Source organism: Ursus americanus, chromosome X (genome assembly GCF_024610735.1).
Source record: "Ursus americanus isolate L20-20 chromosome X, mUrsAme1.1.p, whole genome shotgun sequence".
NCBI classification, from domain to species: Eukaryota; Metazoa; Chordata; class Mammalia; order Carnivora; family Ursidae; genus Ursus; species Ursus americanus.
The window spans coordinates 117,697,537-117,720,920 of NC_142164.1; the positions used below are offsets into that span (position 1 = coordinate 117,697,537).

General features: G+C 42.5%; 1 long non-coding RNA gene across 4 annotated transcripts in view; it reads right to left on the reverse strand.

Annotated features, from left to right (window-relative positions):
* Positions 1-23,384, reverse strand: part of LOC123802750 (uncharacterized) — a 377,446-nt gene that overhangs the window by 339,024 nt on the left and 15,038 nt on the right. For all 4 annotated transcript variants that reach the window (XR_015723501.1, XR_015723500.1, XR_006782633.2 and 1 more), the window contains one exon: positions 21,819-21,889. This is a non-coding gene — a long non-coding RNA (uncharacterized LOC123802750). The remainder of the gene's footprint in view (positions 1-21,818; positions 21,890-23,384) is intronic.

A 23,384-nucleotide genomic window follows, 5' to 3' on the forward strand; every position in this document is an offset into this window, starting at 1 on the left:
CTATTTCATAACACCCCCAGTAACTTGTGTTTTAATGAAGAGAGTCATGCAAAGCCATGTGGAAAGCATCACTAGGAAATTTATGTCTATTTTTCTGCCCGAGTATTGGCTGCTTAAGCAATCACGAGGTGGGTACCAGCGCCCCCCACCCGTGATGTCCATCAAAACCATGAGGCCGCATTCGCGGCGTCTACAGGTTTCCTTCACCCCATCTGAATCACGAAGCTTTGAAATCAGACTCCCCATGAGCCCTCCCGATACTATTCTAACTTGGTCTTACTAATTTGCAGACAGTGTAACTGTTTCATTCTATTTGATCAGGCGTGGCATCTTTCTTGGTGGTTACCAGGCAAAAACCTCAAAATCACATGCTACTGAGACTAGCCTGACAAGTAATTCCAGTGATGGGCAGATAACCCACCTTCCTCCGAATAAGCCTTGTATACACATCTAGCCATGTTCTACGGCCAGCAGGTTAATTGATGATGGAATTATTAAATTTATACTTTTTGCCCCTTTAGGAAATGAAGAGGAGCCCACTGAACTCTGCCTCTGCTCCTTCTAGCTTTTTATCACGCACCCAGAAAAGATAGTTCTAATTTGCTGTGAATTGCAAAATCAAAGAATTATGGATCCAGAAAGAGCACGGTGCATAGGAAGTGCAGAACACACAGCTCCTACTCCTGGCGTGTCCTTCTTAAAGACGTCTTTGTCTCCTTTACTAAATTATCAAGTGAGAAACTTCAAGTAAATACAAGTAGGGCTGACATCCCATCACCCCATGGCTACGTACTCGCATCACGGTGCACTTACGGCACGCTGTCACTCCCGTTATCGATCTACCTGTTCCTCCCTCAGTACTAACAGCAGGAGCAGCTTCCACATTCCAACTACGAGCAGGAAGAAATCTCCAGTGGGAGGAAGTGGGAGGCACCACGAGAGCCGGCAGAGTTCAGAGCTCACCCTGCCGATGGCTGGTTGTGGCGTCACGGACACGTTCAGTGCATCTTCCTGGTTTCCTCAGGTGTTCCTCAGGTACTGTCGACGTTCCTAAGACGGTTCTTGCTTTTCTTCGTTTGATTTTTAAACTTATTTTTAATTTAATTTTAAAGTGCACTCTACACCCAACATGGGGCTCGAATTCCTGACCTGGAGATCAAGAGTCACACACTCTACCCACTAAGCCAGCCAGGCGTCCCCTAAGATACTTCTTTTTTTTTTTCTTTTTTTTAATAATTTTTTTTTTAAAGATTTTATTTATTTATTCGACAGAGATAGAGACAGCCAGCGAGAGAGGGATCACAAGCAGGGGGAGTGGGAGAGGAAGAAGCAGGCTCATAGCAGAGGAGCCTGATGTGGGGCTCGATCCCACAACGCCGGGATCACACCCTGAGCCGAAGGCAGACGCTTAACAGCTGTGCCACCCAGGCGCCCCCTATACTTCTTTGAACTATGTTTGGAGCAGAGGTTAGTTACCAGACTTCAATGCAGTGAGTTATAGTTCAATTAACAAAGCAAATGGTGTTCTTACATCATATGATTATCCTGTGCAGCTTCACCCTGGCTGCTAGGGAACAGGCCACTACACATTCTCACCTCACCCTCCTGTGCCTTCACACGCACGCACACGCGCATGCACGCACACGTGTGCACACACACACACGCACCATTATGCACTCATCACCTACGTGAGCTTGTACTAGTGAACCACCTCTAACATGTGACTTCCCCCTGGCAAAGTACAGGGAGAGAAGCACCAGCATCAATGAAAGGACCTCATACCCCACGTCTGCCATCCGCCTGACCCCGTGAGGCATTACACACACGTTCTCTCTTGTTAGTTCCCATTTACAGCTCAACACTCAGGAGTAACCAAAAACTAAAACACATACATTCTGCATAATTAAATGGGATTCCTGAGTGAAACACACTATCTTCTGGAACTGGCAGCTCAGCCTTGTTCCAGCAAATGGACTCCAGTCGTGATTTGTAGGATAGACACCTTCTGGCTGATTGACAAGCCTGGCCATCAGCCAGGCACAAATCTGAAAACAGGCGTGGCTGTTTGCCAGTGACTTCCTGGAAGGCAAACGTGACGGCCCTGAGTTTAATCCCGGCACCAGAGGCTTCAGGAAAAGTTGGCCAAAACTAGAGTCAAGCAGGGAATCGTGGGGTTGGACAGAGACTCCAAGGAGACCTTTCCAGGAAGAGCCAATTCAGAGGTGTCCCGGGATGCCTGGCAATGCTTTACACTGCGTTAGAGACCAACTCTTTACTTGCAACGTGAAGCGGGTCAACTCGTGGCCACAGAATGAGCGTGAAGTTACAGTAAACCCAGTCCTCTGGCAGGGTTTCAGATTCTCCCACCACATCCCCGAGCATCACACCAGCAACGCCACGTGCTTTTCTTATCCATCCTTTCCCGAAAATGCTTTGAGAATCCTGACTGGTTTAGGAAGAACCTTCTCATCCAGATGGTATTTCTAACTCATTTTTCAAGTTTTTTGGTCAAAGATGACACATTGTCTCACTGATTTATCGTTCCCCAGCAGCCTGGAGCCTTACACTGCAGATAAAGTGTATGATACTCTCCACGTATGTATTTTTAATTAACTAAGGTTTGTGATAGCACAAACTATCCTTAAGTAATCGATACTTTTCACGTATGTAAGAACAGCGATATGATACAGAATGAAGGAGCTGGGGCCGCCAAAGGAGACAAGAAGTAATGCCACGAGTCCTCTCTCTCGCTCTCCCCAACCTCTCATAAAATACAGTGGCGGACAGGATAGGAACAACACATGTTCATATTCTCCTGGGTCTTCTAAGAACCCACTCTTTTTCCAGGGGGAAAAAAAACAGACACATCATTCAGGACAATTTCACCTAGAAGTCAAAAGCCTTAACTCCAAAGGGCTTTTATAATGGGGAAATTATTTTGTATCATAGGAAATGGACTGCAGGGCTCAAAGACATCCCCTGTGCTGTGGGGCAAAAGAAAAGCTATTACCGTTCTACCTGCCACCTGCAGATTGGCTTATCTCCAGAAGAAGAGGGACTATCCAGCCTTTCCCACAAATAGCTGTTACATCTTCTACTGAATTTTAATTCCGAAAGCCTTCATGTGTCAACCAGAAAGGAGGGCTCACCTGCAACACATTTGTATTTCCAACATTCCCATCACGTTGTCAAAGGCTTCCTCCCTTTATTAAGAGTATGACGTCGGGGGCTACATCATCCACTGTGGGATCTGGGTCTTAAAGGTCTCAGTCCTTCCCTGGCCCCCCGCATCCATCCCCACCCCCACTCCTGCCTGGTAGTCCACCAGAAATGTATCTATTTGTTACAACTGCTGACACGGTTTGAGACTTTCTGTCCTGTCCCTCCTATTCTTAGATAGGTGCCCAAATAAATCAGTCCATACAAACGAAATCAAGGTGGGTTAAGAGGGCAAAGGTTTACCAAGCTTCACCAGAAATTGGGTTGTCATTTTGAGCCCCATCAAAACTCTTATTACATGGCATTTTCTAGATATTCTGCACACCATAAGTAAGTACCCCTTCGATGTTGCTTACCTTTTATCTTTCTAAAATGGAAGGCATCCCTAAATATCATTTTCTGAATTTTAAAAGAGGTGGCAAATAGTCAATGATACTTGAGGAAACAGCTCACAAAGTTGGGATAAAACAAGCCAACTGAATACTAATTTGACTACAATGCCTTTTTACTCAAGGACAAATCTGATCACTTAAAAAAAGAGTTCTAATATCCGTTATCCATTAAACCTACGAGAGCCTTAAACATTACTGTCTTGCTATCAAATGGCATAAAACAGGAAAAAGAAATTATACTTAGTTTTACTACTCAAGGAGTTAGAATTACTATTGCAGGAGTACTTAATTCCTTATGAATAAAGTTCTAAAAGAAAAAATATATATTGCTATTTAAAGCAAGAACCATATACTTTAATGACATCTCTAAATTTGCACTGAACTCTGCAGCTGACTACGTTCTTTCGCACACATTAGCTATCTGCGAGCCTCTTGCAGAGACCCCGTGGAGGAGCTGCTCTTAGCATGAGTCCTTCACAGATGACTGGGCTAAAGGTCCCGCAGGAGGATGAACTTGCAGAGGATGAAGAGTTAACTGGTCAACCCAGAACCCAAAGTCTTCTAACACAAAATCTGTGCCCTTCCATATGGCATTTTTCATTTACAGAATTTCTGTTGTGGAAAATACATGAGACCAAATTATCTCTGTAATTGTAAAAACGGTTTTATAATTTTCAGGCTCATAAATTGTTTATTTGAATTAACTATGAAACATGATGGCTGGTTCACCTATTTTCTAATGCTGAAAGTACAAAGTTTTGATGTAATGATTTTGTACTTGATGATATTTGCAATCTATTTTACAATCAGTCACCAGTTTTTCCATCCTTGCTATATACTGGGTCTTCAGAAATCTGGGCTGATATTCTCATGTTTGCCTAACTAAAGCACACACAACGCAAGGGGGAGGGAGTTGAGATGGGCTGTCAGAACAGTGTCGTGTGTCATCTGAGTATAAAACACCCAACTGACGGAGCAGTGCTACTTTGCTAATTCATGATCCGCCATGTTTTCTGTATTGCCCCAGTGGGATTAGTGGATGGATCAAGTTCTCTGAGAAAGAGAGCAGGTTGGATTCAGAGGCTACTTTGAAGTCCTGTCTCAATAGTATGGCCACGGCCTAAAGGCAAAGGATTCAAATGGAGGAGCTTCTTTTCAATTTCATTCTAGCGTCATGCTTGATGTTGGAGATTATGACCTGTTATAATATAATGGAACTTCCAGCTCGTGACACAGAAATCCCTGCACACTCGTGCTGAACGTGATGTAGGGACTTCCCTCGTATCACTCCCTCACACAAGCCATCTGTTACTTCTGAGTTCTCCTTCTGAAGCATCACGCAGAATGTACCTTCATGTTGTATTTAAACATACTAGTCGCTCCTCTTGTCATTTTCTGACTCTCTCTTATAAAAGCTTTCAGCTAGGGGTGCCTGGGTGGCTCAGCTGGTTAAGTGTCTGCCTCCAGCTCATGTCATGAATCTGGAGTCGGGCTAACTGCTCAGAGGGGAGTCTCCTTTTCCCTCTCCCACGGCCTCCCCCCACTTATGCTCTCTCTCTTGTGTGTGCACACGCTCTCTCTCAAATAAATAAAATCTTTAAAATAAAGAAATAAATAAAAGCTTTCAGGTAGCCCTTTTTTCTTGGACTGGAGCATTCAGTTCCACTGGTGAAACGAAATCCCCACAACTGACTTTTGAACCCTGCACTAAGAATCTTGAAGCCAAGAAAGATGACAAAGGAATCACAAAAATAAAGATTTCACGCATTCATCAGATCATTACTTCGACGTGTGCCCTGCCCTTCTTCGATCATAAAGAAAATGAAGCAGTGGTACCTCTATGAACAGAAGAAATTTCGGCTACAGGCTGCTCTCCTTGAAGTCATTTTCAGAATGAACTTAGGTTCTTAGCCTGGCCCCGTATGTTCCCATTTCTCCCCCTTTCACCTGGATACCAGACCTTGAGATCCATAACTGCCTCTTGGCCAAATCCACGAAAATAGTGTCAGCCTATGAGTTGTGGTCACTGGGATACTGAATCACGCCTCTCCTAGGAGAACCTGACCCTCTTCACCCACCAGCTCTCAAAAAATGCCATATTATATCCTTTCTGCATCTTTCAAGTACTCAAATCTCTCCTTCTACTTCAGGTGCTCTAAGCAATAGGCAGCCTGAAACTATCTGCCAACTCTCTCAGATACGTGTACTTTTATAGAATCCTTAACATCTCAATATAAGTACCATTTTTACAGTACAGCTCTCCCTGTTCCCACCTTCCTCACGCATGTTACATGACTCCCTACAGCCCACAAGCACAGTGCAACACTTTCACCTGACGCTCTGTTAAACCCATGGGTCTCATTTCATCCCAAATCCTGCAGACCAATGAGCAACCCCGAGTTTGTGATATAGTGCAAGTCCAGTGATGTCAAACAGAAAAGCCAGCTCACCCTCAATTAATAGAAAAATAAAACTTCAGTGTGAATCTTTGTAATTATTTGTATGTTACTTGTTTTCTTCCTTGTTATCTGCATTTTGAAATGTGTTTTTCTCAGTGAATACCCATTTCTTGGATGACAAGAAAGTACAGAAATTGCTGAGGTATGGGCGCATTTACACTAAAGCTTTCCCATTGATTTCTGCTTTCATTTCTGCTTTCCAGCTCAGTTCCTTATTGGGCGCAGGGCATAAGCCCTACAAATTCCAAGTTGGTTGGTTTGGACAGTAACCCATGGAGACTCTTACTGTAACCACTTCTCTACATCTCTCAGATGGACTCAATTTCTACTTTCTCTTGCCTGAACCTTTATGGGTTTCCCTAATCTTCAATGGCCACCATCTATCACTGACGTTATCAAGAAGCCCTTATTACACATGGCCCCACATCCTAGTATTTCCTCTGCCCTCTCCTAGAACTAACTAGAAATGGGTGTGAGGATAGGAACATCTCTGGCCTTCTGCCCTTCAGTTCTTCCTCACCTCTAGCACATCCTATTATCAACTTAGTTAAGCTGCAGTGTAACTATGTATTACTATTATACTTACACGTCATATATATGTATGTGTATATATACATGTAGGGTACGTACATGTAGTATATACATGAGACACATGCTACTAACATATATCATATATATCACATACACACAATCATATATACACACACATAGGTGTAAGAGATATGTATCGTATGTGTATATAGGTAAGTATATGTATGTAGAGTACATACACATAGTATATATATGCTAATATGCATATATTAGCATTATTAGCATATATACATATGCTAATAAATATATACGACATGTATGACATCTAGGCACACACTGTCGTATATATATACACATAAGTATAACCGATAAGTATTATATGTGTATATAGGTATGTACATGCATATATATAGTACATACATGTAGCATATATGATACACATGCTACTAATAAGCATATACTATATATGGCATATATACACACACTATCCTATCTATGCACACACGTATACTAGATAATTATATGTGTATACATGTATAGACATGCATGTATATGTGTACGTGTCTATGTACACTACATTGATGTAGTTTACACATGGTACATATACTACCAACAAATATATACTCTTTTTTTTTTTTTAAGATTTTATTTATTTATTTGACAGAGACAGCCAACGAGAGAGGGAACACAAGCAGGGGGAGTGGGAGAGGAAGAAGCAGGCCCACAGCAGAGGAGCCTGACGTGGGGATTGATCCCACAATGCCGGGATCACGCCTTGAGCCGAAGGCAGACGCTTAACTGCTGTGCCACCCAGGCGCCCCAAATATATATTCTTTATATGACAGATATCTATACTATTGTACACACAGGTGTAACAGGTAAGTATTATACGTGTGTGTGTATGTATCTATATATATGCATGGATACGTATATATATGTATACTACATACATACAGTTTATACGAGATATATATACTACCAACAAATATTTACTATTATACAACAGAAATATATACACTATTGTACTCACAGCTATAACAAGTATTATATGTGTGTATGTGTGTATGCATGTGTATCTGTAGATATGTATACTACATACATGTAGTTTAGGATACATATACTTGCAACAAATGTATATTATATATATGACATATATATACTACCCTACACAGATATAATATATATGTATTATGTGTGTGTGTATATATATCTGTATACATATACACATGTAAGTGTGTGTGGCATATGTGAGTGTGGGTATATATACGTAGACACACAAATCCGTGTGTGTATTTCCCACCTTCTTGCTAGGGAGCAAATAATTTTTCAAAGTGGTCTACTTTACTGAGTGCCCTAAGAAAAGGATTAGGTAAGCAGTTTGAAACGAGAGGGAAAAAATGTCTACGGTGAGCTGATTAAGTTTAGAACCCCCACTCTTCTCAGCCAACTATCCCTATGTCAAACGCTCCTATTTTAAGTTTAGAACCCCCACTCTTCTCAGCCAACTATCCCTATGTCAAATGCTCCTATTTTGCAGTATCTCTGCTAAATGAAGAGCTTCATTTTCCAACCAAACATCTATAAAAGTTTGTCAATTTTATTTTTGAAACAAATGTTAAGAAAGACCTAAAGAGAAGAAACTGATTCGTGAGCACGTGTACACTATGAAATAGACAAGAAAATCTTAAGAACAAAAATAAAAATAGATGCTATGCATGACTGTTTTTCTGATGTGTTTGGAAACACGTGGGAAAACTACTGGAAACCAGTGTTGAGGGGTCAAGTATCGTTTGCAATGTCAGACGACACACAGAATCCCACACACGGATGCCCACGGGCCTGACGCACCGAGCAGACTGAGAAGGGTCACCTAAGTACCATGGTCAGTGCGATGTGAATCAGGGTTTATGAAGTGTCCCTGAGGAAGAACGGGATGCATGTGAAAATGCAGACAATACACTTGTCACCAAGAAATTACAAAAAGGGGAAAGCAAACTGCAGGAAAAACAAAGTTGGACCATGCGGCAAAGCGGCATTCTCAAAGAACAGAACGGTAAATACATTACAAAGCAGTGGCAAGGTAAAAGAATAGAAATAAGGCTCCACAGAAAACAGCTCTTTCTTGCACAGAATTCATTATCCTGAAGGAAATTAAATAGAGGTACTTTAGACAGAATATTTCATGTGAAAATGTCAGTGACAAAACAAACAGTGATATTAAAAAGGCAGCAGTGTGAATTGGTGTGCTCACTGTCTGCGATACTTTCCTCTGTGAAGACTATTTAATGATTTGCAGGAAGTACTAAGGTTTTCAAGTACAACAGGATGGGGCAGCAGAATAAGCAACTTGGACCTAATAATCCAGAACAGAGCCTGGGGTACCACTGGGTCACATACCAGTACACATCCCATGGAAAGATTTGGGGGGCAGATGTCCATTCATGAAGACTGTTTTGTGTTCACTGTTTTGACCAGAAGCCTGAAACTACTGTCCAAGGACCGCCATATTGGTGTATTAAAGGCACACATTAAAGTCTTGCACAGGCTTTGGGGGCGACAGGTATAGGACGGTACTTGCACTACGTGCCTCCCCGTGAGGTGAAGCTGGTTACGTCTACCCAAGCGCTGTCAACGGGATCTAGTGAACCCCTCTGAGGAAGGCAGCAAGCAGACTTTCTGAGATGCAGAGTTGTCCCAGAAGTGTGATCTTCTGTCTCTCCTTGCTAGAGAAAAATGTATTCGAACCAAAAATCCCTAAAGTTCACTACTATAGGGAACATCTTAATAAGCTGTTGAACTAAAACCTCATATCCAGGTGAGCACAGGTCACTAGAAGGCATCACTTGGAAAAGAGAGAGAGGAGAAGGAACAGGAAGAGAAAGAGGAGGAGGGGATGGATGAGGAAGAAGAGGAAAAATATGTATATAATAAGAGAGGAGTAATGAACAGCTGAAGTACATATATTGGGAATTTCGTAAATTTAACTAGTTATTCAGCACTTACTCTCTTATACTACCTCACGTTTGTAAAACATCTTGAGATTATCTCTTGTAAAATTACGACATGAAATATGGTAAGGGACATAAGGGACATACACTGGTCATACATCTGGTGGAAGATAAAACTGAGACTTCGCCGTCAGTCCCAGGAGAGCGAGCCTCCAAGGTCGAGGCTCTCAGAACTCCTGAGATCAGACTGCCTCGCGGCATCCAAAAACACTTGCTTTTTAAAGGAACCACAAAACCCCACTGGAATGAAACTCTACAGACGCACACCTAAAGAAAATTACCAGCTCTCTCGTTATAGTTTGGGTGAAAGTCACTAACTCATTTACACGATTATTGCAAGCTCATAAAAATGGGAAGGTTTTTTTTTAATAAGTAATTCAACTCCTGAAATAAAAATTATTGATATTGATGTATGCCCTTATTGTTCATGAAAGAAAGTCACTTCTTTTCCATCAAAAGGTAGCTCAAGGCTGAATAAGTAATCAAGTCTTTGAAGTCAGTCTGCAGTTGGAAGGACCTTCCAGAAAGCACTTCCGGGCAGGGATGTATGAGACACAATGAATAGTATTAGGATACAAAGAGGAACAGGATTCAAGTCTAAAATCCATATGTAAATAAGGGTGCCTGGGTGGCACAGCGGTTAAGCATCTGCCTTCACCTTCGGCTCAGAGCGTGATCCCGGCACTATGGGATCGAGCCCCCCATCAGGCTCCTCCGCTATGAGCCTGCTTCTTCCTCTCCCACTCCCCCTGCTTGTGTTCCCTCTCTCGCAGACTGTCTCTATCTCTGTCGAATAAATAAATAAAATCTTAAAAAAAAAAAAATAAAATAAAATAAAATACGTATGTAAATAAACAGCGATATCCATAAATATGTTTATGCAAACAGTGATGACCCAATGGACTGAGGCTGTAATACAGAACCAAGAAGGCAAGAAGGAAGGGTGCCTGACTGGCTCGGTTATAGAGCGTACAACTCTTGGTTTCAAAGTCAGGAGTTCAAGCCCCAGGTTGGGCATACAGCCTACTTAAAAAAAAAAAAAAAAAAAAAAAAAAAGGAAGGAGAGAGCATCGTTTCTGCCTCAACAAGAAAGGGCACAACTGAAGACGCCAACCCAAAGGAACGGAGACTTCAGTAGATCCAAAACACCAGTCTGGAGATTCCGGACAAACGGACAAGACAAAGGAGGGAGGAGGGTGTGCTCAGTGAAGGGAACAGCTTGTGCCAGGCAGAGAAGCACAAGAAAACATGATTCTTGAAAAGCGAGAATATAAGTTGATTGACACTTGGCACATGGGAGGGTGACAGGAGGAAAAAGATGGTAATGGGGAGTCTAAAAAGGAAGCTCTTCTTATAAGTGCCCACTAACAGCTACCCTATTATTATTTTTTTACTTAATTTTTTTATTTTTTGTAAATTTATTTTTACCTTTTCATTTGAAGATGAAAGGTCAACATTTTAAAAAAAAAATTTAAAGTTTTATTTATTCAAGTAATCTCTATACCCCATGTGGGGCCTGAACTCATGACCTGGACATCAAGAGTAGCATGCTCTGCGGATTGGGCCAGCCAGGTGACCCAGCTGAGCATTTAAAGAGAGAGAGAAAGGAGGAGGAGGAATGCAGAAAGAGGAGCTTCAGAGGTGGAAGGGGAGAGAGAATGGGGGGGAGGAAAGAAGGGGGAGGGAGAAAGGGGGGAGGAGGGAGAAAGGGAGGGGAGGGGAGGGGAGGGGGAGAGGAAAAGGAGGGAGGGAAAAGGGAAGGTTGGCAAAGGGAGGCAGGGAAAAGGGAGGGAGGGAATGGGGAGGGGGAGGAGAATGAGAAGGGGAGGGGGAGGGTGGGAGGAGGGGAAAGGGAGGGGGAAGGAAAAGGGGAGGGTGGGAGGAGGGGAAGGGGAGGGGGAAGGAAAAGGGGAGGGGGTGGGAGAATGAGAAGGGGAGGGGGAGGGAGATAATGACAGAGATCCAGTAACTCTCCAGATGTTGAATGGGTGATTGCTGGAGCTTACTGACAGAGCCACACCGGGCACCAATAAAGATCACACTGAGAGCTGGAAGACATGCTTCTGACCTCAAGGCTCTTCCGTCAAAAATAAATAAAAATATATATTATATACATAATATACACATAACTCATGTGGATACATATATGTGTGTGTATATATATGCACATGATATATATATATACACACACATATATATAGCATACACGTGTATATATAACATGATATATATATATCTATATATATAGATATAGATATATAGAAACCGAACACAGTAAGGTCCTATGGCCCTGGCAGTGAAGTCATTCCGCAGAGTATCAGCACCCCCAAGAAACATCCTCCAGGAAGCATGAGGCAGAAATGAGTACGAGGCAGACACTGATAGAAAAGTGGGACAGAACCTGATGGAGGGCAGAGGTTCCTAGACAAAATCAGACGAGCAAAAGCTCTGAGGACAAACTGTCCACAAGATGCCCACAAGCTACAGAAGTAATGAGATGTGTTGTTGGTAATGTTGAGAGAGTGGAGAAGATGCAGGAGAGGGATGCTCTTAGATGCTACGAGCTGGTGACAGTAAGAACTAAAGTCAAACAGGGCTGCGGAGCTAAGAACATGCAGGAAATGCGAACTGGAAGAACGTGAGCGAGTATTACATCACCATCAAGGTCTTCGCTTGCAGGTCCCGGAGATACAGACACCTGTATACAAAGAAGCCGGACGTGTGTGTAAGGAACTCAGAGCGCAACAGAGAGATTCCCACCAGAAAGCAACCACGACTCCACGCACGCGGTGACGTAACAGAGCTTGTCCCATTCGAAGGGTGGGCTCTGGGATGATGGAGCTCTTGCTTCTGGCCACTCCCATTGCCAGCTGCATAACCTTGGGAAAGTGACCCCACTGGAGGAAACTACCGCTCCTGAACCTCAAGGCAGGGATAAAAGAACCGCCCAGCGCTTGTCTGTGTGGTTGGGAAGAGAAACGATCATCTCTGGAGTTTGACGGCACACATGGCTCACAGCGGGCACTTAGTAACTTGTTCTAAGATTACGAAAACTCCACACGTTGGATGAAAAGAAGGTAATACGGTTTCCAATGCGTCCCGGAGGACAAGTTCATGTGAGAGGTGCCCGGCAGGGCCCGGCCTCCAAGCAGGTAACTGAACCGTGCCAGCGTCCAGAGAAAGGGTGGCTCCTACTGTTTAAAGCCACACAAGGAAAAGGCAAGGGATGCCACCCAAAAGGCACAGGCAGGAAGCACATTTCAGGATTTAGGATATGTAGCTGGATGCATAAAATAACCCGAGTAAGGGCTTACACAGAATGTCTGCAAAGAAACTATGTACTAAACCAAGAGAGGGAACACAGAGTACTTTAAATTCTGCAACAACCAGCAGATTCAATTGCATTCAAGTCAAATAAACTGAGGCTCCAAACTTTTAAAACCGATCATGCTGCACCAAAATGGGATCACTAGTTTTTGTTTTTATTAATTTTTTTAAAATCTTTATTTGAGAGCGAGCGAGCGCGTATGCAAGCAGGAGGAGGGGCAGAGAGAGGGAGAGGAAGAAGGAGACACGTAGACTCCCTGCTCAGCATGGAGCCAATGACGTGAGGCTCCATCTCACGATCCTGAGATCGTGACCGGAACCGAAATCAAACGTTGGACGCTCAACTGACAAGCCACCCAGGCGCCCCGCTAGCTGTTGTTTTTATTAAGACTTTATTTTTTTAGAGCGGTTTTAGGTTAGGTTCACAGGGAAACGAGAGGAAGGTCCAGGGATTTCCCCTGTACAGCGATGCCCCCACAAGGCATCAGCTCTCCCACTACCAACGTGAGTATGGTGCCAACCTGATGAATCTGTACTCACCGAAGTCCACAGTTTTTGTTACCATTCACTGCTGGCATTGCAGAGTCTGTGGGGTTTGGACAAATACTACCAACAGGTACCCACCATTACAATAGCATACAGAGTCCTTCCACTGCCCTAAAACTCCTCTGTGCTCCGGCCTACTCACTCCGGGACCCTCACCCCCAGGCAACCACGGATCTGTTTACTGTCTCCAGGGTTCTGCCTTTCCCGGTAGGTCACAGAGTTGGAGTCGTGCAGTATGGAGCCCTTTCAGGTCAGCTTTCTTCACTCAGTAACATGTACTGTAAGCTCCCTGCATTCCTCCCACGGCCTGATAGCTCATTTGTCTTCGGTGCTGAGTATTATCCCATTGTCCGGATGGGCCACAGTGTATTTATCTGCTCACCTACTGAAGGGCACCTTGGTGGCTCCCAAGCTTTGGCAGTTATGAATGAAGCTGCCACACACGTCTGTGCGCAGGTTTCTGCGTAGACAGAAGTTTCCGGCTCCTCTGGGTAAATACGAAGGAGCACAAGTGCTAGATCATATGGTAAGACTATGTTTAGTTCTGTGAGAAATCCTCAAACTGTCTCCCCACGTGGCTGCACCATCTTGCATTCCCACCAGCAGGGAAGGACACCGTTCCTCTTGCTCTATCTCCTCCCCAGCAGTTGGTGTTGTCAATGTTTAGGATGTCACCATTTCTAACAGTTGTGTATGGTATCTCATGGTTGTTCCGATTTGCATTCCCCTGAGGACATAAGATGCGGAGCATCTCTTCGTGTGCGTGTCTGCCATCTGTACTCTACCAGTTCTAACGGATGGAGATTCCTTGCAGTGTCATGGGAATATCTGGGGAGATACGAAAGATAAACAGCTGTGTTTCCAATCACAAAATTCGGTTCTCCTCACAACTTTGAGTCGAACAGGATTTCAGAGCAGGTGGACCTTCTGCCCAGAGAAAGACATCGATAAAGTCAGATACTACCTCAGAGGAGATGCCCCCACTTGCATGGAGTGTGGGAAGCACCATGATCTGAAGAAGCAGGGACAGGATACCGTCTTGACGTTTTAGACAAGGACAAACCAACAGCCCTAGTGAGTCACCACGTGCTACCACAAATGTTATTAAGCTCCCTCTGAAATCTTGACCTTAGCAGAGCACATGGGTCTATGAAAGGTAAAAGAATATTCATGATTATTGTGAGAAAACGAGGAGGAGAAAGTCACATCTCTACTAGAATCTTATCAAAAGGCTGAAGAAACCAATCCTCACGTCGTCCTTCACTGTAGACTCCCTATCGAACCATTTTAAAAAGTGATTCTAATAAGGCCTCCATTGCAGAAAGGTATACACGCTATTAACATTACTAGACTGGGCAGCTCTGCGAGTGACAGTTCTCAAAATTAATTTAATGTATTGATTTCCTCATGACTTTGAAATGAAGAATTGGTTGTGTCATGGCTATTATACGGCAGATCTTATTGAAAAAAGCTTTACTCCTGGGAAGTGTAACTCAATCACTTGTATAAAAGCCAAAAGGTGACATTTCAAAATCACCTCAGAGATGTTTCTTTGGAGGTTCCTGGGTGGCTCAGTCAAAAGGGCGTCCGACTCTTGATTTTGGCTTGGGTCATGATCTCTGGGTCACGGTAGGGTCAAGTCCTACGTCTGGCTCTGCACTCAGGCCTGTGTCTGCTTGGGATTCCTTTCCTCTCCCCACCCCACATTCATGCACACGCACATACTCTCTCTCTCTTAAAAAAAAAAAAAGAAAAAAGTGTTTGCAAAACTAGGAGTGGACAATGGCAGAGCCACCTACTTCTAAAATACATCATTTTTTGTAGATGAAATACTATGAAATATAGAAATAATGGAATAAACAATATTCAGATGGCATATGTTAGACAATTAGACAACTATTCTTCCATTGTAGCTCATGGGTAATATATTCTTGTTAAAAAATTACACTGCTCTAAGGGGCGCCTGGCTGGCTCAGCTGATGGAACATGTGACTCTTGATCTTGGGGTCATGAGTTCAAGCCTCACTTTGGGTGCAGAGCTTACTTAAAATTAAAAAAAAAATATATATATATATATATATTACTGTTGTATATTACATTTTAAAGACACAATTGTTTTTCAAAAACTAAAAATAGAGTTACCATTATTCCAGTCATATGAAACAGTTACCTGCCCTTGCTAAATTGTGAAGTGGATTATCTGCAAGATTTTCTTTAAAGGGGATGGGGGAGAGCAGTAGATATCAACTCCCCTTCTTTAAGCCGAAAGGCAAACAAACGATCTTGGAAGAAAGACCAGGTGGCTCAGTCAACTGTCTAACACCAGGGAAACTTTTCTCTAAAATCTGGTTTCCGGACAGCAGCACAGTCCCCAATCCCTATTAGTTACACACACTGTTGATGGCCTGGGGGTCAGAGAGCTTGGCGTGGATGGGGTTCCTGGGACTGTGAGGTCGCCAGGTGCTTCCTGCGTCACATGCTGGTTCAAGATTCAAAAGGAACAGTTTCATTCGTCTTGCAAACAGGCAAAAACACAGAGCAAAGTACCTCAGTGATGTATAGATGATACCGAGATTAAAGGGATCGATTTATCCTTGGAGAAACATCCCCAAAGCGGTCTGTAAACATTACAGATGGTAAAGCGTGGAAGCTGGCATGGTTATAAAACTTCCCCAGTCCCACAACAACTGCATAACTTTATCAGTCAGCGCATTACACCAATACAGAGATGACATCGTTTGTGATTAGTAAGCAAAGCCGGTGTCTAGGGGCCATCTGGCGTTTTATGGATAGGCACAGCTGAACTCAGCCAGGTATTTACACTCCTTTGAACACACGCAGGGAAATCGGTAAGTGCTTGGTATTACAAAAAGCACCTTCCTGTTCAGAAGGCCAACTCCATCTATCACTCCTGTTTTTCTTTATCATGTAGGCCATGGAATGGCTCAGAAATGGACACCTTCGTGTAAGTAAGAGAGGAGGAACGTCTAACAGACTCGGGGAGGTGCAGAGTTCTCACACTCTGGAGGTGACAATGGAACTGCCTCTTTGGAAAGGACTGTCACAGTTGAGACATTCTAAGCAGGTGACAGTGGCATTAGCAAATTACTTTCATCATGTATGTATGCTGTCATTTTCATCCAGATAATGAGTCAGAATTTTGTAGGACTACTTAAACTTTTTGCATTAGGTTATCCTTGGTTGATCTCATGATCACCTTATTCCAGAAAGTGTATGCATGAAGCTTTGGCCATTTCCACATTGAAAGAGATTCCCCACTGATCGGATTAAGTCAGAATGCACTTTGATGAACTCAACTGTTTCAGCATCCACAGGAGGGACATTAAAACATATTGATCTATTTGAGCAAAATCAGATTTTGATAAGCTCTCCCTACCTCCCTCATTCTCTCAAGCACCCATTGTATGTGGTTGATTTTCTCAGAATACTGAATGAGCTTAACTCTGTTCATAGGAAATGCCTGGTTTCCACGACGCTTTATTGTATATATTCATGTCAGCCTAAATATCATAGCTCCCTCACTCTGTGTTGTCTCCGAGAACACAATTCTTGATTGGATACTCAAGCTCCTCTTCATTTCATGGTAAGTTAATAATTCACTCAAGGTTTTTTTAAGAGCCAGCCAGTATGGGTTGATTTCTTTGCTAAGTGCTGGGAATGCAAAGCTAAGTAGGGTATGGTTTCTGCTCTAGACTACAGAAAGACTTGCAAAACACTAATTATAGTACTCTGTGGCATGGGTCCTAAGAAAGGATATGTGCATGGTACCCTAAGAATACAGAGGACGGACACCCAGCATGTCTTGGAAGAATCAGACACTTGGATTAAATGTCTCTTTTATTCATCTTCTTTCCTCAGAAAATGTCTGGGGAAATTTACTGACCTTTCTTTTTTAAATTAATTATAAGAATGAAATCTTACCTTTTGCAACAACGTGAATGGAGCCAGAGATATTATTCTTTTTTTTTTTTAAGATTTTATTTATTTATGTGACAGAGAGAGACAGCCAGCGAGAGAGGGAACACAAGCAAGGGGGAGTGGGAGAGGAAGAAGCAGGCTCATAGCGGAGGAGCCTGATGTGGGGCTCAATACCATAACGCCAGGATCACGCCCTGAGCCGGAGGCAGACGCTTAACCGCTGTGCCACCCAGGCGCCCCCTAGAGATATTATTCTAAGCAAAACAAGTCGGAGAAAGACAACCACATGATTTCACTCATATGTGGAATTTAAGAAACAAATGAACACGGGGAAAAGGAGGCACACCAAGGGACACACTCAACTGTAGAGAACACACTGGTGGTTACCAGAGGGGAGCTGGGGGGATGGGGGAATTAGGTGAAGGGGATTAAGGAGGGCACTTGCGATGAGCACCGAGTACTGTACATAATTGCTGAATCACTATATTATACACCTGAAACAGAACAGTATATGTTAACTATACTGGAATTTAAAAAAAAATTAAATCAATCTCTGACTTTCATTCCTGATCATATGCCAACAAAACTGTGAACATTCTAGTCCGTATGCTGTACTGTACTGAATCTTCAGGGCATCATGCAATCCCTGGATTCCACAAGCAGATAAAATCATTAATACTGAGTTATAGGAACGTCTACCATCCTTGGTTTCACTCTGATGGACTTAATTGAGACATGTTATTTTCCTAGATCTGCAATTCTGATTGGGTCATCCTATAACAATATGCCCAATGATGAGACGATATTCTTACTATTACCATAGCAAAACACCCACATGCATGGAATACAGACTTCTTATGTACCCTTGAAAAGCCAGACTACAGGCTGAAAAGTATCCTAGCTATTATGAGGCGTGTATATTCTGGGTAATGCTGACGTTAATGCCAAAATCAAGTCTGACATTGGCTGAGAAAGAGTCAGGTAAGAAGACTGCTTCATTGCCTATCAGAGAAATGATAGGTCAGATCTCTTGGTTGGAGTCAAATTTTCTTTTGGTTCGAGGTTTCACAAATGCTGTCATTAAGCATGTTGTATCCAGCAAGGCCACACGTGATGTTCAGAAAACTAGTATTGGGACAGTTGATAAAACCACTGATTTGTTTTCTCAATTTAATTTTCTAAATAACAAAGGGGATGTATTCACAAAAAGGTGCTTTCAGAAATTATAAATGATCAACTGTTTTCTACATAAATGAATCCGGTGGGATGGGAGACCTCAGTATTGCAAAATTTCGTTGGCTTACATGGAAACAGAGCCTATATCTATGTTAAAGAGTTCTTATTATCACAGACAAATTAAGAAACGCTCTCAGCTTAAGAATCTGAAGAAACACCCTGCTTACCCACAAGGTGTTCAACATGACTCTAGAGCAATCCCATATTCGATTCCTTTTAGAAGGAACATAGCCTCCCAAAGCCTCAGTTCCTCGTTAAGTAGGCGACTCTATGATTTATATAATATATATATATTATATATCTCAACGACACTTGAGAGCGAAAGGGGCGGGCTACCAAATGGGGTGGTGAGCAACATGTATTAAGAGGGGTTGTCCTCCGTAAACATACGGTCACCCCACACGTCAAAAGGAAGCTTGTTGGTTCAATCCAGCCATGTGTGCACCCTGGCTGCACATTAGCATCACCGTGGGGCAACACACACACACACACACACACACACACACTTACACGCTTACAGGTACAAGTACGGATGCATGCACGTATACATATACTTAGAAACCTAAGCCCTACAGCAGACCAATTAAATCCGATTTCTGAAAGTGGACTGAATCTTGGGCAATAACCATTTTCCAAAAGTCCCCCAAATGACACAAATATGCAGCAGGGTTGAAAACCTGTGAACTGGATGACCTCCAGCTCCTAAAATCGGAGATCTTAATTCCTGAGAATGAATTTACAACACCTGCTGTTGTCAAAGTTTTAGAACATGCTACTTTCGTTTCTAGAACACAAAATGTTTAATACTCGTCAGAGAATAGCCAGCATTTATTGATGAAGGGTTTACAGTTTACAAAACACGTTCTCAACATCTTCTTCTCCCTCACACATTAAGCCACTGAGGAAGTCAGACTGGTGATTCTTAGTACAGACTTTCCGTGGACGGGGAAATCCAGGCTTAAAGGGTGAGCAATGCAGTGACAAGTGACATTACACAGCCAGCATACGGAATAATCAAGCCCAGGTCTTGATTCTAAGGGCGGAAGATGGGAGCCGCTGTGAGGGATTCCTACTCCATAGGTCTGAATTCTACTTCTATCATTTACTAGCTTGACGAGCTGGGACAAGCTATTGAACTGCTCTGTGTGTGGTCTCCAAAACGAGAATCATACTGATGTATTTCTTGTCGTATCGCTCTAAGTAGTGCATGAGTTTACATGTCAGACCTTAGCCCTGTGACCAATAAATATCAGCGTCATTAGTACTGTTACTCTATTCCTCCTCCTCCGCTCACTCCCTCCCCTCCTTTTACTACTATAATTACTACCACTACTAGAACCAATAATCATCATCCCTGCTACAGGCAGAGTAAACGGCCCTTCCAAGAGACAAGCTTCATTACAATCTTTACCCTCTTCCCACAGACTCTGCCAAAAGACCAACGTGAAATGTGAATGAGCTTCGAAGACTTCAACACCATGAAATCAGATGCCCCAGAAGTGTACCAACACTGAACTCGGGTCATCTTTCTTAGACACGGCAAACGATCAGACCGCAGGCAGGCGCTAAGCTGTGTTTAGACACGTGCTGCTCCAATCCACCTTCCAGAAAGATCTCAGAGACCCACCTGCAGACTTGCTGCCATGTGGGAAGTGAGGGCCCACTCTTCCCGGGGAAGCTGCCAGCCAAGGCTAGAGCACGGCCATCGGTAGGAGTGTGTGGCCGTGGCTGCCCCAGGAGTTGCCGCTCTACGGCAAGCTTCCCATTAGCCTGTCCTCTCCACCCAATCCTCCTCCAGCTCCCCCATCCTATCACAAATATCCAATTACACGGAGCCCAAAGCAGCCCCATACATTCCACACAACGCTGTCAAAGGCGGTGGGGCTGCGCCCTACACAATGGAGAACACTATAAAAGATTAATTCTAAGGAATTGTTTTGTTCCAAAATTCTATTTCTTTATGATTTTCTAAGAGCTTATTTATTTGGAAAGTTCTATGAAGTTATAAAATACGCCTGACTTGTCTATCTAACAGAGTGCCTACAACGAGAAGCTGAAGGGGAAAAAAAAGTGATTATGGATCATGTTCTAGTCATGTCATCTTTGTTTTGCAAATTAAATTTGTTATGCCACATTAGCTCAAAGATATGAACATTTTAATAATTCCAGATCCATAAATTGCAAGAAAAATGAATTAGATTTTAAAATGTATTCAGTTCCATGGAACTGGGTTCCTTGAGGATATATTTTTCATCTGAAGACAGAAACGGTATTCTACATGACTGCATTTCCATTTTCTCCACTTAATTTCATCCTCATTTCTGTAGTTCATGCCTTTCAACATATTTAAAACATTGAAAATAATCAAACCCTTCATGACAGATGGTAAAGTATTAGTTTGATCTAGTAATCTAAAGGTTTCTAATATTTCATGGTCAAAAACAGTAACAGAATGGTCGCTATAACACAGTATTCTCTACTCTTTGCATATATTAACTCATTTGGCTTCAAATACATTTAAAAATTTTTTTTAAATTTATTTAAGCAACCTCTGCACCCAATGTGGGGCTCAAACTCACGACCCCAAGATCAAAAGTCTCACGCTCTATGGACTGAGCCACACAGGTGGCCCCAGAAACATTTAAAATGCTTTCATTTTAATCATTATCTTGTATATACTAACAACTATTTTACAGACTATTTGATGTGACAAGTTAAATGCTTTTAATGTTGATATTTTATGGTTTAGAATAATGACAACACAATATTTACACAGTTCTTTATGACAAACAGTATTCTATGCTCCTTACACACGTATCATCTCACGTAGCTTCATACACATCCTATAATTTAGGTGTAATTATCACTGTAACATAAAGATCAGGAATTGAGGAACAGAGAGGTCAAGTAACCTTCCCAAGGTCACACCGTTACAAGTGGTAGAGCCTGGATTTGAACCAGCCAGTCAGGAGAAAGCAGGGAAAAAAAAATGCTGACTTACCTTAAGCCACATCAATTAAACTTTTAGTTTGTGAGTGTATGTAGGTAACTATATCAATGCATGTGCAAACTGAGTAACTTTAAATCGAATGAACTGGATTTAAACAAATGTATCCCAATTTTAAAACCCAAGTATATATGGTCCTTGTCAAAGTACTCACCCCGAGTATCTGAGGCAGGTTCAGCATGCCTTGGCCGCCTGGACTTTCTTACTCGGATGACTCAGGTGCTCCTGGAAATGAGATAATGAATTAGCAAGTTGTCCAGGATTTAGACCAATCTGGGTTTAGACCTCAACAGTTGTGCAACAATCATTTTGTCAATTATCAGTAAGCATTCACGGAGCACCTACTGCATGCCATTCCCTCTAAATCTCGGGGCTTTTCAAAGCTCAGTCTGACTCTAACAGTCTCCTGAGCAGCAAGTATTCTCGGCCTCAACTGTGGACTTGACTATGATACATCACGATTAAGGCACTTTTTTTTTTTAACATCAATCATATATTTTTATGAAAAATGTATTTTCCCCAACAAGAAATTTGATGAGAAGTGTGCCACTGTTTTGCAAATCCCTTTAATGTCTGGGGTAACAGAAGACAACTGGACTTCATGTTCGCTTCCTCATTTCATCTCTTAAGAGCCTGTTCTGTTTCTCAGAGCCCCACCCACACCCTGGAATTCCACTGCCAGCGTTCAGCTCAGCATACAAGTCACTTGCTTCTACAGGTAACCTGACTCCAGGGACTGGGTGGGGTGGGAGCCTCTATCACCCCGTGCCACCTTCCGTCCACAGCGTGAACTCCTATCTCACGATGGCTGGGTGTCCTCTCTCTCCCTCGTGAGACTGTAGTCTACCTGTCTCACCCGTTATTACATCCACAGGGCCCGCAGAAATGCCAACACACACAGCACTCAACCACTGCTACTGAGTAAATACATTCACAAAACCCCAGTCCTAAATTAGGGAGACAATCCATAACCTCTTACGCAACCATGCTGATTAAAACACTTCCTTGAAAGTATGAGCTCTAACAGATGGGTTTAAAAAAACCTGCTATATTAACATTACACACATCCTTGTCTTCCTGCACTTAAACGTCTAGCACTGAGGCCCGGGGTGTGTAAGAATTTATAAATTCATTAAGACCTCACTCCAAAAAGCTTTGTTATTAAAACTGGTGGGGAGATATCATTTAGGTGGTAAAAAAGCCTCGTAGGTAAGTAAACAATAATATCAAATATAATCTTTGTTCTGGTCTCATTCACAAGTGGGCACTATTATGTGCTAAAATGATATTCACCAGTCTGGGTTACAGATAAGATGTCTGGAAGCCACATATGCAAAAAGGAGTCTTACATACATTTAATAGTATTAGCTCATTCACTATATAATCAATTAAGTTATTGTCAGTTATTTGGTTATCTCCTATTTATGGCCTTTTGTATAATGCTTTCTATTAAAATTTGAGATAGAAATCTCCAGAAAGTAAATTATACATTTACCTAGATGGGTGTGCGATACATACATCACACATGTTAATTTTACAAGCGTAGTCAATGTCTCTAAGTCTGTGTTTGTATTCTCTAAATTTTCTACAATGAAACAAGGATAATATTTTATTTCTTAAAAAACTAAATTCTAACAGTAATAAGAAACACTGGCACTTGTTTTGTGAAATAATTATTCCCCCTTGAGTGCATTCCTCTATCTACACACGCAGTTTCACA